At 40.2% G+C, this 27,534-nt stretch overlaps 20 non-coding genes across 20 annotated transcripts; all 20 read right to left on the reverse strand.

The window, feature by feature from the left end:
- Positions 1-543: 543 nt before the first annotated feature.
- Positions 544-615, reverse strand: TRNAE-CUC (transfer RNA glutamic acid (anticodon CUC)). Its single transcript has one exon. It is a non-coding gene; the product is annotated as a tRNA-Glu (tRNA).
- Positions 616-1,741: 1,126 nt separating this feature from the next.
- Positions 1,742-1,813, reverse strand: TRNAE-CUC (transfer RNA glutamic acid (anticodon CUC)). Its single transcript has one exon. It is a non-coding gene; the product is annotated as a tRNA-Glu (tRNA).
- A 527-nt stretch (positions 1,814-2,340) lies between these two features.
- Positions 2,341-2,412, reverse strand: TRNAE-CUC (transfer RNA glutamic acid (anticodon CUC)). Its single transcript has one exon. It is a non-coding gene; the product is annotated as a tRNA-Glu (tRNA).
- A 1,126-nt stretch (positions 2,413-3,538) lies between these two features.
- On the reverse strand, positions 3,539-3,610 carry TRNAE-CUC (transfer RNA glutamic acid (anticodon CUC)). Its single transcript has one exon. It is a non-coding gene; the product is annotated as a tRNA-Glu (tRNA).
- Positions 3,611-4,137: 527 nt separating this feature from the next.
- Positions 4,138-4,209, reverse strand: TRNAE-CUC (transfer RNA glutamic acid (anticodon CUC)). The gene has a single exon. It is a non-coding gene; the product is annotated as a tRNA-Glu (tRNA).
- A 527-nt stretch (positions 4,210-4,736) lies between these two features.
- Positions 4,737-4,808, reverse strand: TRNAE-CUC (transfer RNA glutamic acid (anticodon CUC)). The gene has a single exon. It is a non-coding gene; the product is annotated as a tRNA-Glu (tRNA).
- Positions 4,809-6,174: 1,366 nt separating this feature from the next.
- TRNAE-CUC (transfer RNA glutamic acid (anticodon CUC)) lies at positions 6,175-6,246 on the reverse strand. The gene has a single exon. It is a non-coding gene; the product is annotated as a tRNA-Glu (tRNA).
- An 844-nt stretch (positions 6,247-7,090) lies between these two features.
- Positions 7,091-7,162, reverse strand: TRNAE-CUC (transfer RNA glutamic acid (anticodon CUC)). Its single transcript has one exon. It is a non-coding gene; the product is annotated as a tRNA-Glu (tRNA).
- Positions 7,163-7,688: 526 nt separating this feature from the next.
- Positions 7,689-7,760, reverse strand: TRNAE-CUC (transfer RNA glutamic acid (anticodon CUC)). Its single transcript has one exon. It is a non-coding gene; the product is annotated as a tRNA-Glu (tRNA).
- A 2,247-nt stretch (positions 7,761-10,007) lies between these two features.
- Positions 10,008-10,079, reverse strand: TRNAE-CUC (transfer RNA glutamic acid (anticodon CUC)). Its single transcript has one exon. It is a non-coding gene; the product is annotated as a tRNA-Glu (tRNA).
- A 527-nt stretch (positions 10,080-10,606) lies between these two features.
- Positions 10,607-10,678, reverse strand: TRNAE-CUC (transfer RNA glutamic acid (anticodon CUC)). The gene has a single exon. It is a non-coding gene; the product is annotated as a tRNA-Glu (tRNA).
- An 844-nt stretch (positions 10,679-11,522) lies between these two features.
- On the reverse strand, positions 11,523-11,594 carry TRNAE-CUC (transfer RNA glutamic acid (anticodon CUC)). Its single transcript has one exon. It is a non-coding gene; the product is annotated as a tRNA-Glu (tRNA).
- Positions 11,595-14,962: 3,368 nt separating this feature from the next.
- On the reverse strand, positions 14,963-15,034 carry TRNAE-CUC (transfer RNA glutamic acid (anticodon CUC)). Its single transcript has one exon. It is a non-coding gene; the product is annotated as a tRNA-Glu (tRNA).
- Positions 15,035-16,682: 1,648 nt separating this feature from the next.
- On the reverse strand, positions 16,683-16,754 carry TRNAE-CUC (transfer RNA glutamic acid (anticodon CUC)). The gene has a single exon. It is a non-coding gene; the product is annotated as a tRNA-Glu (tRNA).
- A 1,126-nt stretch (positions 16,755-17,880) lies between these two features.
- TRNAE-CUC (transfer RNA glutamic acid (anticodon CUC)) lies at positions 17,881-17,952 on the reverse strand. The gene has a single exon. It is a non-coding gene; the product is annotated as a tRNA-Glu (tRNA).
- A 527-nt stretch (positions 17,953-18,479) lies between these two features.
- On the reverse strand, positions 18,480-18,551 carry TRNAE-CUC (transfer RNA glutamic acid (anticodon CUC)). The gene has a single exon. It is a non-coding gene; the product is annotated as a tRNA-Glu (tRNA).
- Positions 18,552-19,917: 1,366 nt separating this feature from the next.
- Positions 19,918-19,989, reverse strand: TRNAE-CUC (transfer RNA glutamic acid (anticodon CUC)). Its single transcript has one exon. It is a non-coding gene; the product is annotated as a tRNA-Glu (tRNA).
- A 2,247-nt stretch (positions 19,990-22,236) lies between these two features.
- On the reverse strand, positions 22,237-22,308 carry TRNAE-CUC (transfer RNA glutamic acid (anticodon CUC)). Its single transcript has one exon. It is a non-coding gene; the product is annotated as a tRNA-Glu (tRNA).
- Positions 22,309-24,949: 2,641 nt separating this feature from the next.
- Positions 24,950-25,021, reverse strand: TRNAE-CUC (transfer RNA glutamic acid (anticodon CUC)). Its single transcript has one exon. It is a non-coding gene; the product is annotated as a tRNA-Glu (tRNA).
- A 527-nt stretch (positions 25,022-25,548) lies between these two features.
- TRNAE-CUC (transfer RNA glutamic acid (anticodon CUC)) lies at positions 25,549-25,620 on the reverse strand. The gene has a single exon. It is a non-coding gene; the product is annotated as a tRNA-Glu (tRNA).
- Positions 25,621-27,534: the final 1,914 nt, after the last annotated feature.

Raw genomic sequence — 27,534 nt, forward strand, 5'->3', positions numbered from 1 at the left:
ACTAGACCACCAGGGAGGGATGGTTTAGTTTGACACTCCATGAAAGAAAAGGAAGTTTCCTGAATGAAGTCCAAAGCAATGGAATGTGAGGGAGTGGGCTACTAGGAATCAGTTTTAGAAGGAAGGAGAGTAAAAATGGTTGTGCATAGCAGTCTTAAATTACACCACACAGCAGCTTTACCTGATGGATGTATAGTACTGGCACGAAAAAATTATTTTGAGGAGCTAGACGTTGAGAGTCCCTGGCTCCATGATAAATTGTTCTGGTGCTAAAGAAAGAAGACATTAATGACTCAGATATCAAATATGGTCTAATTGGTTCTGATGAAAAAAATACTTTTGTACAAGAGCACAAGTCTTTTAGTAGCTAACTGAAAAATATTCACTAAGAAAGGAAGATAGCTGACTCTTTGTTATCAATTTCCATTGTCTGTTTTGACAACTCACTGTTGCTCAAGTATTAGAAGTGATGCGCTGAACTGAAAGTGCATCATTTCTTTGAAAGGTTGGTGTTTTTGGCAAAAATATTCAGAGGACCTCACTTTCCCTGACCGGGAATCGAACCCGGGCCGCGGCGGTGAGAGCGCCGAATCCTAGCCACTAGACCACCAGGGAGGGATGGTTTAGTTTGACACTCCATGAAAGAAAAGGAAGTTTCCTGAATGAAGTCCAAAGCAATGGAATGTGAGGGAGTGGGCTACTAGGAATCAGTTTTAGAAGGAAGGAGAGTAAAAATGGTTGTGCATAGCAGTCTTAAATTACACCACACAGCAGCTTTACCTGATGGATGTATAGTACTGGCACAAAAAAATTATTTTGAGGAGCTAGACGTTGAGTGTCCCTGGCTCCATGATAAATTGTTCTCGTGCTAAAGAAAGAAGACATTAATGATTCAGATATCAAATATGGTCTAATTGGTTCTGATGAAAAAAATACTTTTGTACAAGAGCACAAGTCTTTTAGTCGGTAACTGAAAAATATTCACTAAGAAAGGAAGATAGCTGACTCTTTGTTATCAATTTCCATTGTCTGTTTTGACATCTCACTGTTGCTCAAGTATTAGAAATGATGCGCTGAACTGAAAGTGCATAATTTCTTTGAAAGGTTGGTGTTTTTGGCAAAAACATTCCGAGGACCTCACTTTCACTGACCGGGAATCGAGCCCAGGCCGCGGCGGTGAGAGCGCCGAATCCTAGCCTCTAGACCACCAGGAAGGGATGGTTTAGTTTGACACTCCATGAAAGAAAAGGAAGTTTCCTGAATGAAGTCCAAAGCAATGGAATGTGAGGGAGTGGGCTACTAGGAATCAGTTTTAGAAGGAAGGAGAGTAAAAATGGTTGTGCATAGCAGTCTTAAATTACACCACACAGCAGCTTTACCTGATGGATGTATAGTACTGGCACGAAAAAATTATTTTGAGGAGCTAGACGTTGAGAGTCCCTGGCTCCATGATAAATTGTTCTGGTGCTAAAGAAAGAAGACATTAATGACTCAGATATCAAATATGGTCTAATTGGTTCTGATGAAAAAAATACTTTTGTACAAGAGCACAAGTCTTTTAGTAGCTAACTGAAAAATATTCACTAAGAAAGGAAGATAGCTGACTCTTTGTTATCAATTTCCATTGTCTGTTTTGACAACTCACTGTTGCTCAAGTATTAGAAGTGATGTGCTGAACTGAAAGTGCATCATTTCTTTGAAAGGTTGGTGTTTTTGGCAAAAATATTCAGAGGACCTCACTTTCCCTGACCGGGAATCGAACCCGGGCCGCGGCGGTGAGAGCGCCGAATCCTAGCCACTAGACCACCAGGGAGGGATGGTTTAGTTTGACACTCCATGAAAGAAAAGGAAGTTTCCTGAATGAAGTCCAAAGCAATGGAATGTGAGGGAGTGGGCTACTAGGAATCAGTTTTAGAAGGAAGGAGAGTAAAAATGGTTGTGCATAGCAGTCTTAAATTACACCACACAGCAGCTTTACCTGATGGATGTATAGTACTGGCACGAAAAAATTATTTTGAGGAGCTAGACGTTGAGAGTCCCTGGCTCCATGATAAATTGTTCTGGTGCTAAAGAAAGAAGACATTAATGACTCAGATATCAAATATGGTCTAATTGGTTCTGATGAAAAAAATACTTTTGTACAAGAGCACAAGTCTTTTAGTAGCTAACTGAAAAATATTCACTAAGAAAGGAAGATAGCTGACTCTTTGTTATCAATTTCCATTGTCTGTTTTGACAACTCACTGTTGCTCAAGTATTAGAAGTGATGCGCTGAACTGAAAGTGCATCATTTCTTTGAAAGGTTGGTGTTTTTGGCAAAAATATTCAGAGGACCTCACTTTCCCTGACCGGGAATCGAACCCGGGCCGCGGCGGTGAGAGCGCCGAATCCTAGCCACTAGACCACCAGGGAGGGATGGTTTAGTTTGACACTCCATGAAAGAAAAGGAAGTTTCCTGAATGAAGTCCAAAGCAATGGAATGTGAGGGAGTGGGCTACTAGGAATCAGTTTTAGAAGGAAGGAGAGTAAAAATGGTTGTGCATAGCAGTCTTAAATTACACCACACAGCAGCTTTACCTGATGGATGTATAGTACTGGCACAAAAAAATTATTTTGAGGAGCTAGACGTTGAGTGTCCCTGGCTCCATGATAAATTGTTCTCGTGCTAAAGAAAGAAGACATTAATGATTCAGATATCAAATATGGTCTAATTGGTTCTGATGAAAAAAATACTTTTGTACAAGAGCACAAGTCTTTTAGTAGGTAACTGAAAAATATTCACTAAGAAAGGAAGATAGCTGACTCTTTGTTATCAATTTCCATTGTCTGTTTTGACATCTCACTGTTGCTCAAGTATTAGAAATGATGCGCTGAACTGAAAGTGCATAATTTCTTTGAAAGGTTGGTGTTTTTGGCAAAAACATTCCGAGGACCTCACTTTCACTGACCGGGAATCGAACCCAGGCCGCGGCGGTGAGAGCGCCGAATCCTAGCCTCTAGACCACCAGGAAGGGATGGTTTAGTTTGACACTCCATGAAAGAAAAGGAAGTTTCCTGAATGAAGTCCAAAGCAATGGAATGTGAGGGAGTGGGCTACTAGGAATCAGTTTTAGAAGGAAGGAGAGTAAAAATGGTTGTGCATAGCAGTCTTAAATTACACCACACAGCAGCTTTACCTGATGGATGTATAGTACTGGCACGAAAAAATTATTTTGAGGAGCTAGACGTTGAGAGTCCCTGGCTCCATGATAAATTGTTCTGGTGCTAAAGAAAGAAGACATTAATGACTCAGATATCAAATATGGTCTAATTGGTTCTGATGAAAAAAATACTTTTGTACAAGAGCACAAGTCTTTTAGTAGCTAACTGAAAAATATTCACTAAGAAAGGAAGATAGCTGACTCTTTGTTATCAATTTCCATTGTCTGTTTTGACAACTCACTGTTGCTCAAGTATTAGAAGTGATGCGCTGAACTGAAAGTGCATCATTTCTTTGAAAGGTTGGTGTTTTTGGCAAAAATATTCAGAGGACCTCACTTTCCCTGACCGGGAATCGAACCCGGGCCGCGGCGGTGAGAGCGCCGAATCCTAGCCACTAGACCACCAGGGAGGGATGGTTTAGTTTGACACTCCATGAAAGAAAAGGAAGTTTCCTGAATGAAGTCCAAAGCAATGGAATGTGAGGGAGTGGGCTACTAGGAATCAGTTTTAGAAGGAAGGAGAGTAAAAATGGTTGTGCATAGCAGTCTTAAATTACACCACACAGCAGCTTTACCTGATGGATGTATAGTACTGGCACGAAAAAATTATTTTGAGGAGCTAGACGTTGAGAGTCCCTGGCTCCATGATAAATTGTTCTGGTGCTAAAGAAAGAAGACATTAATGACTCAGATATCAAATATGGTCTAATTGGTTCTGATGAAAAAAATACTTTTGTACAAGAGCACAAGTCTTTTAGTAACTAACTGAAAAATATTCACTAAGAAAGGAAGATAGCTGACTCTTTGTTATCAATTTCCATTGTCTGTTTTGACAACTCACTGTTGCTCAAGTATTAGAAATGATGCGCTGAACTGAAAGTGCATCATTTCTTTGAAAGGTTGGTGTTTTTGGCAAAAATATTCCGAGGACCTCACTTTCCCTGACCGGGAATCGAACCCGGGCCGCGGCGGTGAGAGCGCCGAATCCTAGCCACTAGACCACCAGGGAGGGATGGTTTAGTTTGACACTCCATGAAAGAAAAGGAAGTTTCCTGAATGAAGTCCAAAGCAATGGAATGTGAGGGAGTGGGCTACTAGGAATCAGTTTTAGAAGGAAGGAGAGTAAAAATGGTTGTGCATAGCAGTCTTAAATTACACCACACAGCAGCTTTACCTGATGGATGTATAGTACTGGCACGAAAAAATTATTTTGAGGAGCTAGACGTTGAGAGTCCCTGGCTCCATGATAAATTGTTCTGGTGCTAAAGAAAGAAGACATTAATGACTCAGATATCAAATATGGTCTAATTGGTTCTGATGAAAAAAATACTTTTGTACAAGAGCACAAGTCTTTTAGTAACTAACTGAAAAATATTCACTAAGAAAGGAAGATAGCTGACTCTTTGTTATCAATTTCCATTGTCTGTTTTGACAACTCACTGTTGCTCAAGTATTAGAAATGATGCGCTGAACTGAAAGTGCATCATTTCTTTGAAAGGTTGGTGTTTTTGGCAAAAATATTCCGAGGACCTCACTTTCCCTGACCGGGAATCGAACCCGGGCCGCGGCGGTGAGAGCGCCGAATCCTAGCCACTAGACCACCAGGGAGGGATGGTTTAGTTTGACACTCCATGAAAGAAAAGGAAGTTTTCTGAATGAAGTCCAAAGCAATGGAATGTGATGGAGTGGGCTACTAGGAATCAGTTTTAGAAGGAAGGAGAGTAAAAATGGTTGTGCATAGCAGTCTTAAATTACACCACACAGCAGCTTTACCTGATGGATGTATAGTACTGGCACGAAAAAATAATTTTGAGGAGCTAGACGTTGAGAGTCCCTGGCTCCATGATAAATTGTTCTGGTGCTAAAGAAAGAAGACATTAATGACTCAGATATCAAATATGGTCTAATTGGTTCTGATGAAAAAAATACTTTTGTACAAGAGCACAAGTCTTTTAGTAGCTAACTGAAAAATATTCACTAAGAAAGGAAGATAGCTGACTCTTTGTTATCAATTTCCATTGTCTGTTTTGACAACTCACTGTTGCTCAAGTATTAGAAATGATGCGCTGAACTGAAAGTGCATCATTTCTTTGAAAGGTTGGTGTTTTTAGCAAAAATATTCCAAGGACCTCACTTTCCCTGACCGGGAATCGAACCCAGGCCGCGGCGGTGAGAGCGCTGAATCCTAGCCAGTAGACCACCAGGGAGGGATGGTTTAGTTTGACACTCCATGTCAAAAAAAATACTTTTGTACAAGAGCACAAGTCTTTTAGTAGCTAACTGAAAAATATTCACTAAGAAAGGAAGATAGCTGACTCTTTGTTATCAATTTCCATTGTCTGTTTTGACATCTCACTGTTGCTCAAGTATTAGAAATGATGCGCTGAACTGAAAGTGCATCATTTCTTTGAAAGGTTGGTGTTTTTGGCAAAAATATTCCGAGGACCTCACTTTCCCTGAACGGGAATACATGAAAGAAAAGGAAGTTTCCTGAATGAAGTCCAAAGCAATGGAATGTGAGGGAGTGGGCTACTAGGAATCAGTTTTAGAATGAAGGAGAGTAAAAATGGTTGTGCATAGCAGTCTTAAATTACACCACACAGCAGCTTTACCTGATGGATGTATAGTACTGGCACGAAAAAATTATTTTGAGGAGCTAGACGTTGAGAGTCCCTGGCTCCATGATAAATTGTTCTGGTGCTAAAGAAAGAAGACATTAATGACTCAGATATCAAATATGGTCTAATTGGTTCTGATGAAAAAAATACTTTTGTACAAGAGCACAAGTCTTTTAGTAGCTAACTGAAAAATATTCACTAAGAAAGGAAGATAGCTGACTCTTTGTTATCAATTTCCATTGTCTGTTTTGACAACTCACTGTTGCTCAAGTATTAGAAATGATGCGCTGAACTGAAAGTGCATCATTTCTTTGAAAGGTTGGTGTTTTTGGCAAAAATATTCCAAGGACCTCACTTTCCCTGACCGGGAATCGAACCCGGGCCGCGGCAGTGAGAGCGCCGAATCCTAGCCACTAGACCACCAGGGAGGGATGGTTTAGTTTGACACTCCATGAAAGAAAAGGAAGTTTTCTGAATGAAGTCCAAAGCAATGGAATGTGATGGAGTGGGCTACTAGGAATCAGTTTTAGAAGGAAGGAGAGTAAAAATGGTTGTGCATAGCAGTCTTAAATTACACCACACAGCAGCTTTACCTGATGGATGTATAGTACTGGCACGAAAAAATAATTTTGAGGAGCTAGACGTTGAGAGTCCCTGGCTCCATGATAAATTGTTCTGGTGCTAAAGAAAGAAGACATTAATGACTCAGATATCAAATATGGTCTAATTGGTTCTGATGAAAAAAATACTTTTGTACAAGAGCACAAGTCTTTTAGTAGCTAACTGAAAAATATTCACTAAGAAAGGAAGATAGCTGACTCTTTGTTATCAATTTCCATTGTCTGTTTTGACAACTCACTGTTGCTCAAGTATTAGAAATGATGCGCTGAACTGAAAGTGCATCATTTCTTTGAAAGGTTGGTGTTTTTAGCAAAAATATTCCAAGGACCTCACTTTCCCTGACCGGGAATCGAACCCGGGCCGCGGCGGTGAGAGCGCTGAATCCTAGCCAGTAGACCACCAGGGAGGGATGGTTTAGTTTGTCACTCCATGTCAAAAAAAATACTTTTGTACAAGAGCACAAGTCTTTTAGTAGCTAACTGAAAAATATTCACTAAGAAAGGAAGATAGCTGACTCTTTGTTATCAATTTCCATTGTCTGTTTTGACATCTCACTGTTGCTCAAGTATTAGAAATGATGCGCTGAACTGAAAGTGCATCATTTCTTTGAAAGGTTGGTGTTTTTGGCAAAAATATTCAGAGGACCTCACTTTCCCTGACCGGGAATCGAACCCAGGCCGCGGCGGTGAGAGCGCCGAATCCTAGCCACTAGACCACCAGGGAGGGATGGTTTAGTTTGACACTCCATGAAAGAAAAGGAAGTTTCCTGAATGAAGTCCAAAGCAATGGAATGTGAGGGAGTGGGCTACTAGGAATCAGTTTTAGAAGGAAGGAGAGTAAAAATGGTTGTGCATAGCAGTCTTAAATTACACCACACAGCAGCTTTACCTGATGGATGTATAGTACTGGCACGAAAAAATTATTTTGAGGAGCTAGACGTTGAGAGTCCCTGGCTCCATGATAAATTGTTCTGGTGCTAAAGAAAGAAGACATTAATGACTCAGATATCAAATATGGTCTAATTGGTTCTGATGAAAAAATACTTTTGTACAAGAGCACAAGTCTTTTAGTAGCTAACTGAAAAATATTCACTAAGAAAGGAAGATAGCTGACTCTTTGTTATCAATTTCCATTGTCTGTTTTGACAACTCACTGTTGCTCAAGTATTAGAAGTGATGCGCTGAACTGAAAGTGCATCATTTCTTTGAAAGGTTGGTGTTTTTGGCAAAAATATTCAGAGGACCTCACTTTCCCTGACCGGGAATCGAACCCGGGCCGCGGCGGTGAGAGTGCCGAATCCTAGCCACTAGACCACCAGGGAGGGATGGTTTTAGTTTGACACTCCATGAAAGAAAAGGAAGTTTCCTGAATGAAGTCCAAAGCAATGGAATGTGAGGGAGTGGGCTACTAGGAATCAGTTTTAGAAGGAAGGAGAGTAAAAATGGTTGTGCATAGCAGTCTTAAATTACACCACACAGCAGCTTTACCTGATGGATGTATAGTACTGGCACGAAAAAATTATTTTGAGGAGCTAGACGTTGAGAGTCCCTGGCTCCATGATAAATTGTTCTGGTGCTAAAGAAAGAAGACATTAATGACTCAGATATCAAATATGGTCTAATTGGTTCTGATGAAAAAAATACTTTTGTACAAGAGCACAAGTCTTTTAGTAGCTAACTGAAAAATATTCACTAAGAAAGGAAGATAGCTGACTCTTTGTTATCAATTTCCATTGTCTGTTTTGACAACTCACTGTTGCTCAACTATTAGAAATGATGCGCTGAACTGAAAGTGCATCATTTCTTTGAAAGGTTGGTGTTTTTGGCAAAAATATTCCGAGGACCTCACTTTCCCTGACCGGGAATCGACCCCGGGCCGTTGCGGTGAGAGCGCCGAATCCTAGCCACTAGACCACCAGGGAGGGATGGTTTTGTTTGACACTCCATGAAAGAAAAGGAAGTTTCCTGAATGAAGTCCAAAGCAATGGAATGTGAGGGAGTGGGCTACTAGGAATCAGTTTTAGAAGGAAGGAGAGTAAAAATGGTTGTGCATAGCAGTCTTAAATTACACCACACAGCAGCTTTACCTGATGGATGTATAGTACTGGCACGAAAAAATTATTTTGAGGAGCTAGACGTTGAGAGTCCCTGGCTCCATGATAAATTGTTCTGGTGCTAAAGAAAGAAGACATTAATGACTCAGATATCAAATATGGTCTAATTGGTTCTGATGAAAAAAATACTTTTGTACAAGAGCACAAGTCTTTTAGTAGCTAACTGAAAAATATTCACTAAGAAAGGAAGATAGCTGACTCTTTGTTATCAATTTCCATTGTCTGTTTTGACAACTCACTGTTGCTCAAGTATTAGAAGTGATGCGCTGAACTGAAAGTGCATCATTTCTTTGAAAGGTTGGTGTTTTTGGCAAAAATATTCCGAGGACCTCACTTTCCCTGAACGGGAATCCATGAAAGAAAAGGAAGTTTCCTGAATGAAGTCCAAAGCAATGGAATGTGAGGGAGTGGGCTACTAGGAATCAGTTTTAGAAGGAAGGAGAGTAAAAATGGTTGTGCATAGCAGTCTTAAATTACACCACACAGCAGCTTTACCTGATGGATGTATAGTACTGGCACGAAAAAATTATTTTGAGGAGCTAGACGTTGAGAGTCCCTGGCTCCATGATAAATTGTTCTGGTGCTAAAGAAAGAAGACATTAATGACTCAGATATCAAATATGGTCTAATTGGTTCTGATGAAAAAAATACTTTTGTACAAGAGCACAAGTCTTTTAGTAGCTAACTGAAAAATATTCACTAAGAAAGGAAGATAGCTGACTCTTTGTTATCAATTTCCATTGTCTGTTTTGACAACTCACTGTTGCTCAACTATTAGAAATGATGCGCTGAACTGAAAGTGCATCATTTCTTTGAAAGGTTGGTGTTTTTGGCAAAATATTCCGAGGACCTCACTTTCCCTGACCGGGAATCGACCCCGGGCCGCGGCGGTGAGAGCGCCGAATCCTAGCCACTAGACCACCAGGGAGGGATGGTTTAGTTTGACACTCCATGAAAGAAAAGGAAGTTTCCTGAATGAAGTCCAAAGCAATGGAATGTGAGGGAGTGGGCTACTAGGAATCAGTTTTAGAAGGAAGGAGAGTAAAAATGGTTGTGCATAGCAGTCTTAAATTACACCACACAGCAGCTTTACCTGATGGATGTATAGTACTGGCACGAAAAAATTATTTTGAGGAGCTAGACGTTGAGAGTCCCTGGCTCCATGATAAATTGTTCTGGTGCTAAAGAAAGAAGACATTAATGACTCAGATATCAAATATGGTCTAATTGGTTCTGATGAAAAAAATACTTTTGTACAAGAGCACAAGTCTTTTAGTAGCTAACTGAAAAATATTCACTAAGAAAGGAAGATAGCTGACTCTTTGTTATCAATTTCCATTGTCTGTTTTGACAACTCACTGTTGCTCAAGTATTAGAAGTGATGCGCTGAACTGAAAGTGCATCATTTCTTTGAAAGGTTGGTGTTTTTGGCAAAAATATTCAGAGGACCTCACTTTCCCTGACCGGGAATCGAACCCGGGCCGCGGCGGTGAGAGCGCCGAATCCTAGCCACTAGACCACCAGGGAGGGATGGTTTAGTTTGACACTCCATGAAAGAAAAGGAAGTTTCCTGAATGAAGTCCAAAGCAATGGAATGTGAGGGAGTGGGCTACTAGGAATCAGTTTTAGAAGGAAGGAGAGTAAAAATGGTTGTGCATAGCAGTCTTAAATTACACCACACAGCAGCTTTACCTGATGGATGTATAGTACTGGCACGAAAAAATTATTTTGAGGAGCTAGACGTTGAGAGTCCCTGGCTCCATGATAAATTGTTCTGGTGCTAAAGAAAGAAGACATTAATGACTCAGATATCAAATATGGTCTAATTGGTTCTGATGAAAAAAATACTTTTGTACAAGAGCACAAGTCTTTTAGTAGCTAACTGAAAAATATTCACTAAGAAAGGAAGATAGCTGACTCTTTGTTATCAATTTCCATTGTCTGTTTTGACAACTCACTGTTGCTCAAGTATTAGAAATGATGCGCTGAACTGAAAGTGCATCATTTCTTTGAAAGGTTGGTGTTTTTGGCAAAAATATTCCGAGGACCTCACTTTCCCTGACCGGGAATCGAACCCGGGCCGCGGCAGTGAGAGCGCCGAATCCTAGCCACTAGACCACCAGGGAGGGATGGTTTAGTTTGACACTCCATGAAAGAAAAGGAAGTTTTCTGAATGAAGTCCAAAGCAATGGAATGTGATGGAGTGGGCTACTAGGAATCAGTTTTAGAAGGAAGGAGAGTAAAAATGGTTGTGCATAGCAGTCTTAAATTACACCACACAGCAGCTTTACCTGATGGATGTATAGTACTGGCACGAAAAAATAATTTTGAGGAGCTAGACGTTGAGAGTCCCTGGCTCCATGATAAATTGTTCTGGTGCTAAAGAAAGAAGACATTAATGACTCAGATATCAAATATGGTCTAATTGGTTCTGATGAAAAAAATACTTTTGTACAAGAGCACAAGTCTTTTAGTAGCTAACTGAAAAATATTCACTAAGAAAGGAAGATAGCTGACTCTTTGTTATCAATTTCCATTGTCTGTTTTGACAACTCACTGTTGCTCAAGTATTAGAAATGATGCGCTGAACTGAAAGTGCATCATTTCTTTGAAAGGTTGGTGTTTTTAGCAAAAATATTCCAAGGACCTCACTTTCCCTGACCGGGAATCGAACCCGGGCCGCGGCGGTGAGAGCGCTGAATCCTAGCCAGTAGACCACCAGGGAGGGATGGTTTAGTTTGTCACTCCATGTCAAAAAAAATACTTTTGTACAAGAGCACAAGTCTTTTAGTAGCTAACTGAAAAATATTCACTAAGAAAGGAAGATAGCTGACTCTTTGTTATCAATTTCCATTGTCTGTTTTGACATCTCACTGTTGCTCAAGTATTAGAAATGATGCGCTGAACTGAAAGTGCATCATTTCTTTGAAAGGTTGGTGTTTTTGGCAAAAATATTCAGAGGACCTCACTTTCCCTGACCGGGAATCGAACCCAGGCCGCGGCGGTGAGAGCGCCGAATCCTAGCCACTAGACCACCAGGGAGGGATGGTTTAGTTTGACACTCCATGAAAGAAAAGGAAGTTTCCTGAATGAAGTCCAAAGCAATGGAATGTGAGGGAGTGGGCTACTAGGAATCAGTTTTAGAAGGAAGGAGAGTAAAAATGGTTGTGCATAGCAGTCTTAAATTACACCACACAGCAGCTTTACCTGATGGATGTATAGTACTGGCACGAAAAAATTATTTTGAGGAGCTAGACGTTGAGAGTCCCTGGCTCCATGATAAATTGTTCTGGTGCTAAAGAAAGAAGACATTAATGACTCAGATATCAAATATGGTCTAATTGGTTCTGATGAAAAAAATACTTTTGTACAAGAGCACAAGTCTTTTAGTAGCTAACTGAAAAATATTCACTAAGAAAGGAAGATAGCTGACTCTTTGTTATCAATTTCCATTGTCTGTTTTGACAACTCACTGTTGCTCAACTATTAGAAATGATGCGCTGAACTGAAAGTGCATCATTTCTTTGAAAGGTTGGTGTTTTTGGCAAAAATATTCAGAGGACCTCACTTTCCCTGACCGGGAATCGACCCCGGGCCGCGGCGGTGAGAGCGCCGAATCCTAGCCACTAGACCACCAGGGAGGGATGGTTTTGTTTGACACTCCATGAAAGAAAAGGAAGTTTCCTGAATGAAGTCCAAAGCAATGGAATGTGAGGGAGTGGGCTACTAGGAATCAGTTTTAGAAGGAAGGAGAGTAAAAATGGTTGTGCATAGCAGTCTTAAATTACACCACACAGCAGCTTTACCTGATGGATGTATAGTACTGGCACTAAAAAATTATTTTGAGGAGCTAGACGTTGAGAGTCCCTGGCTCCATGATAAATTGTTCTGGTGCTAAAGAAAGAAGACATTAATGACTCAGATATCAAATATGGTCTAATTGGTTCTGATGAAAAAAATACTTTTGTACAAGAGCACAAGTCTTTTAGTAGCTAACTGAAAAATATTCACTAAGAAAGGAAGATAGCTGACTCTTTGTTATCAATTTCCATTGTCTGTTTTGACAACTCACTGTTGCTCAAGTATTAGAAGTGATGCGCTGAACTGAAAGTGCATCATTTCTTTGAAAGGTTGGTGTTTTTGGCAAAAATATTCCGAGGACCTCACTTTCCCTGAACGGGAATCCATGAAAGAAAAGGAAGTTTCCTGAATGAAGTCCAAAGCAATGGAATGTGAGGGAGTGGGCTACTAGGAATCAGTTTTAGAAGGAAGGAGAGTAAAAATGGTTGTGCATAGCAGTCTTAAATTACACCACACAGCAGCTTTACCTGATGGATGTATAATACTGGCACGAAAAAATTATTTTGAGGAGCTAGACGTTGAGAGTCCCTGGCTCCATGATAAATTGTTCTGGTGCTAAAGAAAGAAGACATTAATGACTCAGATATCAAATATGGTCTAATTGGTTCTGATGAAAAAAATACTTTTGTACAAGAGCACAAGTCTTTTAGTAGCTAACTGAAAAATATTCACTAAGAAAGGAAGATAGCTGACTCTTTGTTATCAATTTCCATTGTCTGTTTTGACAACTCACTGTTGCTCAACTATTAGAAATGATGCGCTGAACTGAAAGTGCATCATTTCTTTGAAAGGTTGGTGTTTTTGGCAAAAATATTCCGAGGACCTCACTTTCCCTGACCGGGAATCGACCCCGGGCCGCGGCGGTGAGAGCGCCGAATCCTAGCCACTAGACCACCAGGGAGGGATGGTTTAGTTTGACACTCCATGAAAGAAAAGGAAGTTTCCTGAATGAAGTCCAAAGCAATGGAATGTGAGGGAGTGCGCTACTAGGAATCAGTTTTAGAAGGAAGGAGAGTAAAAATGGTTGTGCATAGCAGTCTTAAATTACACCACACAGCAGCTTTACCTGATGGATGTATAGTACTGGCACGAAAAAATTATTTTGAGGAGCTAGACGTTGAGAGTCCCTGGCTCCATGATAAATTGTTCTGGTGCTAAAGAAAGAAGACATTAATGACTCAGATATCAAATATGGTCTAATTGGTTCTGATGAAAAAAATACTTTTGTACAAGAGCACAAGTCTTTTAGTAGCTAACTGAAAAATATTCACTAAGAAAGGAAGATAGCTGACTCTTTGTTATCAATTTCCATTGTCTGTTTTGACAACTCACTGTTGCTCAAGTATTAGAAGTGATGCGCTGAACTGAAAGTGCATCATTTCTTTGAAAGGTTGGTGTTTTTGGCAAAAATATTCCGAGGACCTCACTTTCCCTGAACGGGAATCCATGAAAGAAAAGGAAGTTTCCTGAATGAAGTCCAAAGCAATGGAATGTGAGGGAGTGGGCTACTAGGAATCAGTTTTAGAAGGAAGGAGAGTAAAAATGGTTGTGCATAGCAGTCTTAAATTACACCACACAGCAGCTTTACCTGATGGATGTATAGTACTGGCACGAAAAAATTATTTTGAGGAGCTAGACGTTGAGAGTCCCTGGCTCCATGATAAATTGTTCTGGTGCTAAAGAAAGAAGACATTAATGACTCAGATATCAAATATGGTCTAATTGGTTCTGATGAAAAAAATACTTTTGTACAAGAGCACAAGTCTTTTAGTAGCTAACTGAAAAATATTCACTAAGAAAGGAAGATAGCTGACTCTTTGTTATCAATTTCCATTGTCTGTTTTGACAACTCACTGTTGTTCAACTATTAGAAATGATGCGCTGAACTGAAAGTGCATCATTTCTTTGAAAGGTTGGTGTTTTTGGCAAAAATATTCCGAGGACCTCACTTTCCCTGACCGGGAATCGACCCCGGGCCGCGGCGGTGAGAGCGCCGAATCCTAGCCACTAGACCACCAGGGAGGGATGGTTTTGTTTGACACTCCATGAAAGAAAAGGAAATTTCCTGAATGAAGTCCAAAGCAATGGAATGTGAGGGAGTGGGCTACTAGGAATCAGTTTTAGAAGGAAGGAGAGTAAAAATGGTTGTGCATAGCAGTCTTAAATTACACCACACAGCAGCTTTACCTGATGAATGTATAGTACTGGCACGAAAAAATTATTTTGAGGAGCTAGACGTTGAGAGTCCCTGGCTCCATGACAAATTGTTCTGGTGCTAAAGAAAGAAGACATTAATGACTCAGATATCAAATATGGTCTAATTGGTTCTGATGAAAAAAATACTTTTGTACAAGAGCACAAGTCTTTTAGTAGCTAACTGAAAAATATTCACTAAGAAAGGAAGATAGCTGACTCTTTGTTATCAATTTCCATTGTCTGTTTTGACAACTCACTGTTGCTCAAGTATTAGAAGTGATGCGCTGAACTGAAAGTGCATCATTTCTTTGAAAGGTTGGTGTTTTTGGCAAAAACATTCAGAGGACCTCACTTTCCCTGACCGGGAATCGAACCCTGGCCGCGGCGGTGAGAGCGCCGAATCCTAGCCACTAGACCACCAGGGAGGGATGGTTTAGTTTGACACTCCATGAAAGAAAAGGAAGTTTCCTGAATGAAGTCCAAAGCAATGGAATGTGAGGGAGTGGGCTACTAGGAATCAGTTTTAGAAGGAAGGAGAGTAAAAATGGTTGTGCATAGCAGTCTTAAATTACACCACACAGCAGCTTTACCTGATGGATGTATAGTACTGGCACGAAAAAATTATTTTGAGGAGCTAGACGTTGAGAGTCCCTGGCTCCATGATAAATTGTTCTGGTGCTAAAGAAAGAAGACATTAATGACTCAGATATCAAATATGGTCTAATTGGTTCTGATGAAAAAAATACTTTTGTACAAGAGCACAAGTCTTTTAGTAGCTAACTGAAAAATATTCACTAAGAAAGGAAGATAGCTGACTCTTTGTTATCAATTTCCATTGTCTGTTTTGACAACTCACTGTTGCTCAAGTATTAGAAGTGATGCGCTGAACTGAAAGTGCATCATTTCTTTGAAAGGTTGGTGTTTTTGGCAAAAATATTCCGAGGACCTCACTTTCCCTGAACGGGAATCCATGAAAGAAAAGGAAGTTTCCTGAATGAAGTCCAAAGCAATGGAATGTGAGGGAGTGGGCTACTAGGAATCAGTTTTAGAAGGAAGGAGAGTAAAAATGGTTGTGCATAGCAGTCTTAAATTACACCACACAGCAGCTTTACCTGATGGATGTATAGTACTGGCACGAAAAAATTATTTTGAGGAGCTAGACGTTGAGAGTCCCTGGCTCCATGATAAATTGTTCTGGTGCTAAAGAAAGAAGACATTAATGACTCAGATATCAAATATGGTCTAATTGGTTCTGATGAAAAAAATACTTTTGTACAAGAGCACAAGTCTTTTAGTAGCTAACTGAAAAATATTCACTAAGAAAGGAAGATAGCTGACTCTTTGTTATCAATTTCCATTGTCTGTTTTGACAACTCACTGTTGTTCAACTATTAGAAATGATGCGCTGAACTGAAAGTGCATCATTTCTTTGAAAGGTTGGTGTTTTTGGCAAAAATATTCCGAGGACCTCACTTTCCCTGACCGGGAATCGACCCCGGGCCGCGGCGGTGAGAGCGCCGAATCCTAGCCACTAGACCACCAGGGAGGGATGGTTTTGTTTGACACTCCATGAAAGAAAAGGAAATTTCCTGAATGAAGTCCAAAGCAATGGAATGTGAGGGAGTGGGCTACTAGGAATCAGTTTTAGAAGGAAGGAGAGTAAAAATGGTTGTGCATAGCAGTCTTAAATTACACCACACAGCAGCTTTACCTGATGGATGTATAGTACTGGCACGAAAAAATTATTTTGAGGAGCTAGACGTTGAGAGTCCCTGGCTCCATGACAAATTGTTCTGGTGCTAAAGAAAGAAGACATTAATGACTCAGATATCAAATATGGTCTAATTGGTTCTGATGAAAAAAATACTTTTGTACAAGAGCACAAGTCTTTTAGTAGCTAACTGAAAAATATTCACTAAGAAAGGAAGATAGCTGACTCTTTGTTATCAATTTCCATTGTCTGTTTTGACAACTCACTGTTGCTCAAGTATTAGAAGTGATGCGCTGAACTGAAAGTGCATCATTTCTTTGAAAGGTTGGTGTTTTTGGCAAAAACATTCAGAGGACCTCACTTTCCCTGACCGGGAATCGAACCCGGGCCGCGGCGGTGAGAGCGCCGAATCCTAGCCACTAGACCACCAGGGAGGGATGGTTTAGTTTGACACTCCATGAAAGAAAAGGAAGTTTCCTGAATGAAGTCCAAAGCAATGGAATGTGAGGGAGTGGGCTACTAGGAATCAGTTTTAGAAGGAAGGAGAGTAAAAATGGTTGTGCATAGCAGTCTTAAATTACACCACACAGCAGCTTTACCTGATGGATGTATAGTACTGGCACGAAAAAATTATTTTGAGGAGCTAGACGTTGAGAGTCCCTGGCTCCATGATAAATTGTTCTGGTGCTAAAGAAAGAAGACATTAATGACTCAGATATCAAATATGGTCTAATTGGTTCTGATGAAAAAAATACTTTTGTACAAGAGCACAAGTCTTTTAGTAGCTAACTGAAAAATATTCACTAAGAAAGGAAGATAGCTGACTCTTTGTTATCAATTTCCATTGTCTGTTTTGACAACTCACTGTTGCTCAAGTATTAGAAATGATGCGCTGAACTGAAAGTGCATCATTTCTTTGAAAGGTTGGTGTTTTTGGCAAAAACATTCCGAGGACCTCACTTTCCCTGACCGGGAATCGACCCCGGGCCGCGGCGGTGAGAGCGCCGAATCCTAGCCACTAGACCACCAGGGAGGGATGGTTTTGTTTGACACTCCATGAAAGAAAAGGAAGTTTCCTGAATGAAGTCCAAAGCAATGGAATGTGAGGGAGTGGGCTACTAGGAATCAGTTTTAGAAGGAAGGAGAGTAAAAATGGTTGTGCATAGCAGTCTTAAATTACACAACACAGCAGCTTTACCTGATGGATGTATAGTACTGGCACGAAAAAATTATTTTGAGGAGCTAGACGTTGAGAGTCCCTGGCTCCATGATAAATTGTTCTGGTGCTAAAGAAAGAAGACATTAATGACTCAGATATCAAATATGGTCTAATTGGTTCTGATGAAAAAAATACTTTTGTACAAGAGCACAAGTCTTTTAGTAGCTAACTGAAAAATATTCACTAAGAAAGGAAGATAGCTGACTCTTTGTTATCAATTTCCATTGTCTGTTTTGACAACTCACTGTTGCTCAAGTATTAGAAATGATGCGCTGAACTGAAAGTGCATCATTTCTTTGAAAGGTTGGTGTTTTTGGCAAAAATATTCCGAGGACCTCACTTTCCCTGACCGGGAATCGAACCCGGGCCGCGGCGGTGAGAGCGCCGAATCCTAGCCACTAGACCACCAGGGAGGGATGGTTTAGTTTGACACTCCATGAAAGAAAAGGAAGTTTTCTGAATGAAGTCCAAAGCAATGGAATGTGATGGAGTGGGCTACTAGGAATCAGTTTTAGAAGGAAGGAGAGTAAAAATGGTTGTGCATAGCAGTCTTAAATTACACCACACAGCAGCTTTACCTGATGGATGTATAGTACTGGCACGAAAAAATTATTTTGAGGAGCTAGACGTTGAGAGTCCCTGGCTCTATGATAAATTGTTCTGGTGCTAAAGAAAGAAGACATTAATGACTCAGATATCAAATATGGTCTAATTGGTTCTGATGAAAAAAATACTTTTGTACAAGAGCACAAGTCTTTTAGTAGCTAACTGAAAAATATTCACTAAGAAAGGAAGATAGCTGACTCTTTGTTATCAATTTCCATTGTCTGTTTTGACAACTCACTGTTGCTCAAGTATTAGAAATGATGCGCTGAACTGAAAGTGCATCATTTCTTTGAAAGGTTGGTGTTTTTGGCAAAAATATTCCGAGGACCTCACTTTCCCTGACCGGGAATCGAACCCGGGCCGCGGCGGTGAGAGCGCCGAATCCTAGCCACTAGACCACCAGGGAGGGATGGTTTAGTTTGACACTCCATGAAAGAAAAGGAAGTTTTCTGAATGAAGTCCAAAGCAATGGAATGTGATGGAGTGGGCTACTAGGAATCAGTTTTAGAAGGAAGGAGAGTAAAAATGGTTGTGCATAGCAGTCTTAAATTACACCACACAGCAGCTTTACCTGATGGATGTATAGTACTGGCACGAAAAAATAATTTTGAGGAGCTAGACGTTGAGAGTCCCTGGCTCCATGATAAATTGTTCTGGTGCTAAAGAAAGAAGACATTAATGACTCAGATATCAAATATGGTCTAATTGGTTCTGATGAAAAAAATACTTTTGTACAAGAGCACAAGTCTTTTAGTAGCTAACTGAAAAATATTCACTAAGAAAGGAAGATAGCTGACTCTTTGTTATCAATTTCCATTGTCTGTTTTGACAACTCACTGTTGCTCAAGTATTAGAAATGATGCGCTGAACTGAAAGTGCATCATTTCTTTGAAAGGTTGGTGTTTTTAGCAAAAATATTCCAAGGACCTCACTTTCCCTGACCGGGAATCGAACCCGGGCCGCGGCGGTGAGAGCGCTGAATCCTAGCCAGTAGACCACCAGGGAGGGATGGTTTAGTTTGACACTCCATGTCAAAAAAAATACTTTTGTACAAGAGCACAAGTCTTTTAGTAGCTAACTGAAAAATATTCACTAAGAAAGGAAGATAGCTGACTCTTTGTTATCAATTTCCATTGTCTGTTTTGACATCTCACTGTTGCTCAAGTATTAGAAATGATGCGCTGAACTGAAAGTGCATCATTTCTTTGAAAGGTTGGTGTTTTTGGCAAAAATATTCCGAGGACCTCACTTTCCCTGAACGGGAATACATGAAAGAAAAGGAAGTTTCCTGAATGAAGTCCAAAGCAATGGAATGTGAGGGAGTGGGCTACTAGGAATCAGTTTTAGAATGAAGGAGAGTAAAAATGGTTGTGCATAGCAGTCTTAAATTACACCACACAGCAGCTTTACCTGATGGATGTATAGTACTGGCACGAAAAAATTATTTTGAGGAGCTAGACGTTGAGAGTCCCTGGCTCCATGATAAATTGTTCTGGTGCTAAAGAAAGAAGACATTAATGACTCAGATATCAAATATGGTCTAATTGGTTCTGATGAAAAAAATACTTTTGTACAAGAGCACAAGTCTTTTAGTAGCTAACTGAAAAATATTCACTAAGAAAGGAAGATAGCTGACTCTTTGTTATCAATTTCCATTGTCTGTTTTGACAACTCACTGTTGCTCAAGTATTAGAAATGATGCGCTGAACTGAAAGTGCATCATTTCTTTGAAAGGTTGGTGTTTTTGGCAAAAATATTCAGAGGACCTCACTTTCCCTGACCGGGAATCGAACCCAGGCCACGGCGTTGAGAGCGCCGAATCCTAGCCACTATACCACCAGGGAGGGATGGTTTAGTTTGACACTCCATGAAAGAAAAGGAAGTTTCCTGAATGAAGTCCAAAGCAATGGAATGTGAGGGAGTGGGCTACTAGGAATCAGTTTTAGAAGGAAGGAGAGTAAAAATGGTTGTGCATAGCAGTCTTAAATTACACCACACAGCAGCTTTACCTGATGGATGTATAGTACTGGCACAAAAAAATTATTTTGAGGAGCTAGACGTTGAGTGTCCCTGGCTCCATGATAAATTGTTCTCGTGCTAAAGAAAGAAGACATTAATGATTCAGATATCAAATATGGTCTAATTGGTTCTGATGAAAAAAATACTTTTGTACAAGAGCACAAGTCTTTTAGTAGGTAACTGAAAAATATTCACTAAGAAAGGAAGATAGCTGACTCTTTGTTATCAATTTCCATTGTCTGTTTTGACATCTCACTGTTGCTCAAGTATTAGAAATGATGCGCTGAACTGAAAGTGCATAATTTCTTTGAAAGGTTGGTGTTTTTGGCAAAAACATTCCGAGGACCTCACTTTCCCTGAACGGGAATCCATGAAAGAAAAGGAAGTTTCCTGACTGAAGTCCAAAGCAATGGAATGTGAGGGAGTGGGCTACTAGGAATCAGTTTTAGAAGGAAGGAGAGTAAAAATGGTTGTGCATAGCAGTCTTAAATTACACCACACAGCAGCTTTACCTGATGGATGTATAGTACTGGCACGAAAAAATTATTTTGAGGAGCTAGACGTTGAGAGTCCCTGGCTCCATGATAAATTGTTCTGGTGCTAAAGAAAGAAGACATTAATGACTCAGATATCAAATATGGTCTAATTGGTTCTGATGAAAAAAATACTTTTGTACAAGAGCACAAGTCTTTTAGTAGCTAACTGAAAAATATTCACTAAGAAAGGAAGATAGCTGACTCTTTGTTATCAATTTCCATTGTCTGTTTTGACAACTCACTGTTGCTCAACTATTAGAAATGATGCGCTGAACTGAAAGTGCATCATTTCTTTGAAAGGTTGGTGTTTTTGGCAAAAATATTCCGAGGACCTCACTTTCCCTGACCGGGAATCGACCCCTGGCCGCGGCGGTGAGAGCGCCGAATCCTAGCCACTAGACCACCAGGGAGGGATGGTTTTGTTTGACACTCCATGAAAGAAAAGGAAATTTCCTGAATGAAGTCCAAAGCAATGGAATGTGAGGGAGTGGGCTACTAGGAATCAGTTTTAGAAGGAAGGAGAGTAAAAATGGTTGTGCATAGCAGTCTTAAATTACACCACACAGCAGCTTTACCTGATGGATGTATAGTACTGGCACGAAAAAATTATTTTGAGGAGCTAGACGTTGAGAGTCCCTGGCTCCATGACAAATTGTTCTGGTGCTAAAGAAAGAAGACATTAATGACTCAGATATCAAATATGGTCTAATTGGTTCTGATGAAAAAAATACTTTTGTACAAGAGCACAAGTCTTTTAGTAGCTAACTGAAAAATATTCACTAAGAAAGGAAGATAGCTGACTCTTTGTTATCAATTTCCATTGTCTGTTTTGACAACTCACTGTTGCTCAAGTATTAGAAATGATGCGCTGAACTGAAAGTGCATCATTTCTTTGAAAGGTTGGTGTTTTTGGCAAAAACATTCCGAGGACCTCACTTTCCCTGACCGGGAATCGACCCCGGGCCGCGGCGGTGAGAGCGCCGAATCCTAGCCACTAGACCACCAGGGAGGGATGGTTTTGTTTGACACTCCATGAAAGAAAAGGAAGTTTCCTGAATGAAGTCCAAAGCAATGGAATGTGAGGGAGTGGGCTACTAGGAATCAGTTTTAGAAGGAAGGAGAGTAAAAATGGTTGTGCATAGCAGTCTTAAATTACACAACACAGCAGCTTTACCTGATGGATGTATAGTACTGGCGCGAAAAAATTATTTTGAGGAGCTAGACGTTGAGAGTCCCTGGCTCCATGATAAATTGTTCTGGTGCTAAAGAAAGAAGACATTAATGACTCAGATATCAAATATGGTCTAATTGGTTCTGATGAAAAAAATACTTTTGTACAAGAGCACAAGTCTTTTAGTAGCTAACTGAAAAATATTCACTAAGAAAGGAAGATAGCTGACTCTTTGTTATCAATTTCCATTGTCTGTTTTGACAACTCACTGTTGCTCAAGTATTAGAAATGATGCGCTGAACTGAAAGTGCATCATTTCTTTGAAAGGTTGGTGTTTTTGGCAAAAATATTCCGAGGACCTCACTTTCCCTGACCGGGAATCGAACCCGGGCCGCGGCGGTGAGAGCGCCGAATCCTAGCCACTAGACCACCAGGGAGGGATGGTTTAGTTTGACACTCCATGAAAGAAAAGGAAGTTTTCTGAATGAAGTCCAAAGCAATGGAATGTGATGGAGTGGGCTACTAGGAATCAGTTTTAGAAGGAAGGAGAGTAAAAATGGTTGTGCATAGCAGTCTTAAATTACACCACACAGCAGCTTTACCTGATGGATGTATAGTACTGGCACGAAAAAATAATTTTGAGGAGCTAGACGTTGAGAGTCCCTGGCTCCATGATAAATTGTTCTGGTGCTAAAGAAAGAAGACATTAATGACTCAGATATCAAATATGGTCTAATTGGTTCTGATGAAAAAAATACTTTTGTACAAGAGCACAAGTCTTTTAGTAGCTAACTGAAAAATATTCACTAAGAAAGGAAGATAGCTGACTCTTTGTTATCAATTTCCATTGTCTGTTTTGACAACTCACTGTTGCTCAAGTATTAGAAATGATGCGCTGAACTGAAAGTGCATCATTTCTTTGAAAGGTTGGTGTTTTTAGCAAAAATATTCCAAGGACCTCACTTTCCCTGACCGGGAATCGAACCCGGGCCGCGGCGGTGAGAGCGCTGAATTCTAGCCAGTAGACCACCAGGGAGGGATGGTTTAGTTTGTCACTCCATGTCAAAAAAAATACTTTTGTACAAGAGCACAAGTCTTTTAGTAGCTAACTGAAAAATATTCACTAAGAAAGGAAGATAGCTGACTCTTTGTTATCAATTTCCATTGTCTGTTTTGACATCTCACTGTTGCTCAAGTATTAGAAATGATGCGCTGAACTGAAAGTGCATCATTTCTTTGAAAGGTTGGTGTTTTTGGCAAAAATATTCCGAGGACCTCACTTTCCCTGAACGGGAATCGAACCCAGGCCACGGCGGTGAGAGCGCCGAATCCTAGCCACTATACCACCAGGGAGGGATGGTTTAGTTTGACACTCCATGAAAGAAAAGGAAGTTTCCTGAATGAAGTCCAAAGCAATGGAATGTGAGGGAGTGGGCTACTAGGAATCAGTTTTAGAAGGAAGGAGAGTAAAAATGGTTGTGCATAGCAGTCTTAAATTACACCACACAGCAGCTTTACCTGATGGATGTATAGTACTGGCACAAAAAAATTATTTTGAGGAGCTAGACGTTGAGTGTCCCTGGCTCCATGATAAATTGTTCTCGTGCTAAAGAAAGAAGACATTAATGATTCAGATATCAAATATGGTCTAATTGGTTCTGATGAAAAAAATACTTTTGTACAAGAGCACAAGTCTTTTAGTAGGTAACTGAAAAATATTCACTAAGAAAGGAAGATAGCTGACTCTTTGTTATCAATTTCCATTGTCTGTTTTGACATCTCACTGTTGCTCAAGTATTAGAAATGATGCGCTGAACTGAAAGTGCATCATTTCTTTGAAAGGTTGGTGTTTTTGGCAAAAACATTCCGAGGACCTCACTTTCACTGACCGGGAATCGAACCCGGGCCGCGGCGGTGAGAGCGCCGAATCCTAGCCTCTAGACCACCAGGGAGGGATGGTTTAGTTTGATACTCCATGAAAGAAAAGGAAGTTTCCTGAATGAAGTCCAAAGCAATGGAATGTGAGGGAGTGGGCTACTAGGAATCAGTTTTAGAAGGAAGGAGAGTAAAAATGGTTGTGCATAGCAGTCTTAAATTACACCACACAGCAGCTTTACCTGATGGATGTATAGTACTGGCACGAAAAAATTATTTTGAGGAGCTAGACGTTGAGAGTCCCTGGCTCCATGATAAATTGTTCTGGTGCTAAAGAAAGAAGACATTAATGACTCAGATATCAAATATGGTCTAATTGGTTCTGATGAAAAAAATACTTTTGTACAAGAGCACAAGTCTTTTAGTAGCTAACTGAAAAATATTCACTAAGAAAGGAAGATAGCTGACTCTTTGTTATCAATTTCCATTGTCTGTTTTGACAACTCACTGTTGCTCAAGTATTAGAAATGATGCGCTGAACTGAAAGTGCATCATTTCTTTGAAAGGTTGGTGTTTTTGGCAAAAACATTCCGAGGACCTCACTTTCCCTGACCGGGAATCGACCCCGGGCCGCGGCGGTGAGAGCGCCGAATCCTAGCCACTAGACCACCAGGGAGGGATGGTTTTGTTTGACACTCCATGAAAGAAAAGGAAGTTTCCTGAATGAAGTCCAAAGCAATGGAATGTGAGGGAGTGGGCTACTAGGAATCAGTTTTAGAAGGAAGGAGAGTAAAAATGGTTGTGCATAGCAGTCTTAAATTACACAACACAGCAGCTTTACCTGATGGATGTATAGTACTGGCACGAAAAAATTATTTTGAGGAGCTAGACGTTGAGAGTCCCTGGCTCCATGATAAATTGTTCTGGTGCTAAAGAAAGAAGACATTAATGACTCAGATATCAAATATGGTCTAATTGGTTCTGATGAAAAAAATACTTTTGTACAAGAGCACAAGTCTTTTAGTAGCTAACTGAAAAATATTCACTAAGAAAGGAAGATAGCTGACTCTTTGTTATCAATTTCCATTGTCTGTTTTGACAACTCACTGTTGCTCAAGTATTAGAAATGATGCGCTGAACTGAAAGTGCATCATTTCTTTGAAAGGTTGGTGTTTTTGGCAAAAATATTCCGAGGACCTCACTTTCCCTGACCGGGAATCGAACCCGGGCCGCGGCGGTGAGAGCGCCGAATCCTAGCCACTAGACCACCAGGGAGGGATGGTTTAGTTTGACACTCCATGAAAGAAAAGGAAGTTTTCTGAATGAAGTCCAAAGCAATGGAATGTGATGGAGTGGGCTACTAGGAATCAGTTTTAGAAGGAAGGAGAGTAAAAATGGTTGTGCATAGCAGTCTTAAATTACACCACACAGCAGCTTTACCTGATGGATGTATAGTACTGGCACGAAAAAATTATTTTGAGGAGCTAGACGTTGAGAGTCCCTGGCTCTATGATAAATTGTTCTGGTGCTAAAGAAAGAAGACATTAATGACTCAGATATCAAATATGGTCTAATTGGTTCTGATGAAAAAAATACTTTTGTACAAGAGCACAAGTCTTTTAGTAGCTAACTGAAAAATATTCACTAAGAAAGGAAGATAGCTGACTCTTTGTTATCAATTTCCATTGTCTGTTTTGACAACTCACTGTTGCTCAAGTATTAGAAATGATGCGCTGAACTGAAAGTGCATCATTTCTTTGAAAGGTTGGTGTTTTTGGCAAAAATATTCCGAGGACCTCACTTTCCCTGACCGGGAATCGAACCCGGGCCGCGGCGGTGAGAGCGCCGAATCCTAGCCACTAGACCACCAGGGAGGGATGGTTTAGTTTGACACTCCATGAAAGAAAAGGAAGTTTTCTGAATGAAGTCCAAAGCAATGGAATGTGATGGAGTGGGCTACTAGGAATCAGTTTTAGAAGGAAGGAGAGTAAAAATGGTTGTGCATAGCAGTCTTAAATTACACCACACAGCAGCTTTACCTGATGGATGTATAGTACTGGCACGAAAAAATAATTTTGAGGAGCTAGACGTTGAGAGTCCCTGGCTCCATGATAAATTGTTCTGGTGCTAAAGAAAGAAGACATTAATGACTCAGATATCAAATATGGTCTAATTGGTTCTGATGAAAAAAATACTTTTGTACAAGAGCACAAGTCTTTTAGTAGCTAACTGAAAAATATTCACTAAGAAAGGAAGATAGCTGACTCTTTGTTATCAATTTCCATTGTCTGTTTTGACAACTCACTGTTGCTCAAGTATTAGAAATGATGCGCTGAACTGAAAGTGCATCATTTCTTTGAAAGGTTGGTGTTTTTAGCAAAAATATTCCAAGGACCTCACTTTCCCTGACCGGGAATCGAACCCGGGCCGCGGCGGTGAGAGCGCTGAATTCTAGCCAGTAGACCACCAGGGAGGGATGGTTTAGTTTGTCACTCCATGTCAAAAAAAATACTTTTGTACAAGAGCACAAGTCTTTTAGTAGCTAACTGAAAAATATTCACTAAGAAAGGAAGATAGCTGACTCTTTGTTATCAATTTCCATTGTCTGTTTTGACATCTCACTGTTGCTCAAGTATTAGAAATGATGCGCTGAACTGAAAGTGCATCATTTCTTTGAAAGGTTGGTGTTTTTGGCAAAAATATTCCGAGGACCTCACTTTCCCTGAACGGGAATCCATGAAAGAAAAGGAAGTTTCCTGAATGAAGTCCAAAGCAATGGAATGTGAGGGAGTGGGCTACTAGGAATCAGTTTTAGAAGGAAGGAGAGTAAAAATGGTTGTGCATAGCAGTCTTAAATTACACCACACAGCAGCTTTACCTGATGGATGTATAGTACTGGCACGAAAAAATTATTTTGAGGAGCTAGACGTTGAGAGTCCCTGGCTCCATGATAAATTGTTCTGGTGCTAAAGAAAGAAGACATTAATGACTCAGATATCAAATATGGTCTAATTGGTTCTGATGAAAAAAATACTTTTGTACAAGAGCACAAGTCTTTTAGTAGCTAACTGAAAAATATTCACTAAGAAAGGAAGATAGCTGACTCTTTGTTATCAATTTCCATTGTCTGTTTTGACATCTCTCTGTTGCTCAAGTATTAGAAATGATGCGCTGAACTGAAAGTGCATCATTTCTTTGAAAGGTTGGTGGTTTTGGCAAAAATATTCCGAGGACCTCACTTTCCCTGAACGGGAATCCATGAAAGAAAAGGAAGTTTCCTGAATGAAGTCCAAAGCAATGGAATGTGAGGGAGTGGGCTACTAGGAATCAGTTTTAGAAGGAAGGAGAGTAAAAATGGTTGTGCATAGCAGTCTTAAATTACACCACACAGCAGCTTTACCTGATGGATGTATAGTACTGGCACGAAAAAATTATTTTGAGGAGCTAGACGTTGAGAGTCCCTGGCTCCATGATAAATTGTTCTGGTGCTAAAGAAAGAAGACATTAATGACTCAGATATCAAATATGGTCTAATTGGTTCTGATGAAAAAAATACTTTTGTACAAGAGCACAAGTCTTTTAGTAGCTAACTGAAAAATATTCACTAAGAAAGGAAGATAGCTGACTCTTTGTTATCAATTTCCATTGTCTGTTTTGACAACTCACTGTTGCTCAAGTATTAGAAATGATGCGCTGAACTGAAAGTGCATCATTTCTTTGAAAGGTTGGTGTTTTTGGCAAAAATATTCCGAGGACCTCACTTTCCCTGACCGGGAATCGAACCCGGG

The sequence above is a fragment of the Taudactylus pleione genome, unplaced genomic scaffold (assembly GCF_031769625.1).
Source record: "Taudactylus pleione unplaced genomic scaffold, aTauple2 ptg001386l, whole genome shotgun sequence".
Classification (NCBI taxonomy): domain Eukaryota; kingdom Metazoa; phylum Chordata; class Amphibia; order Anura; family Myobatrachidae; genus Taudactylus; species Taudactylus pleione.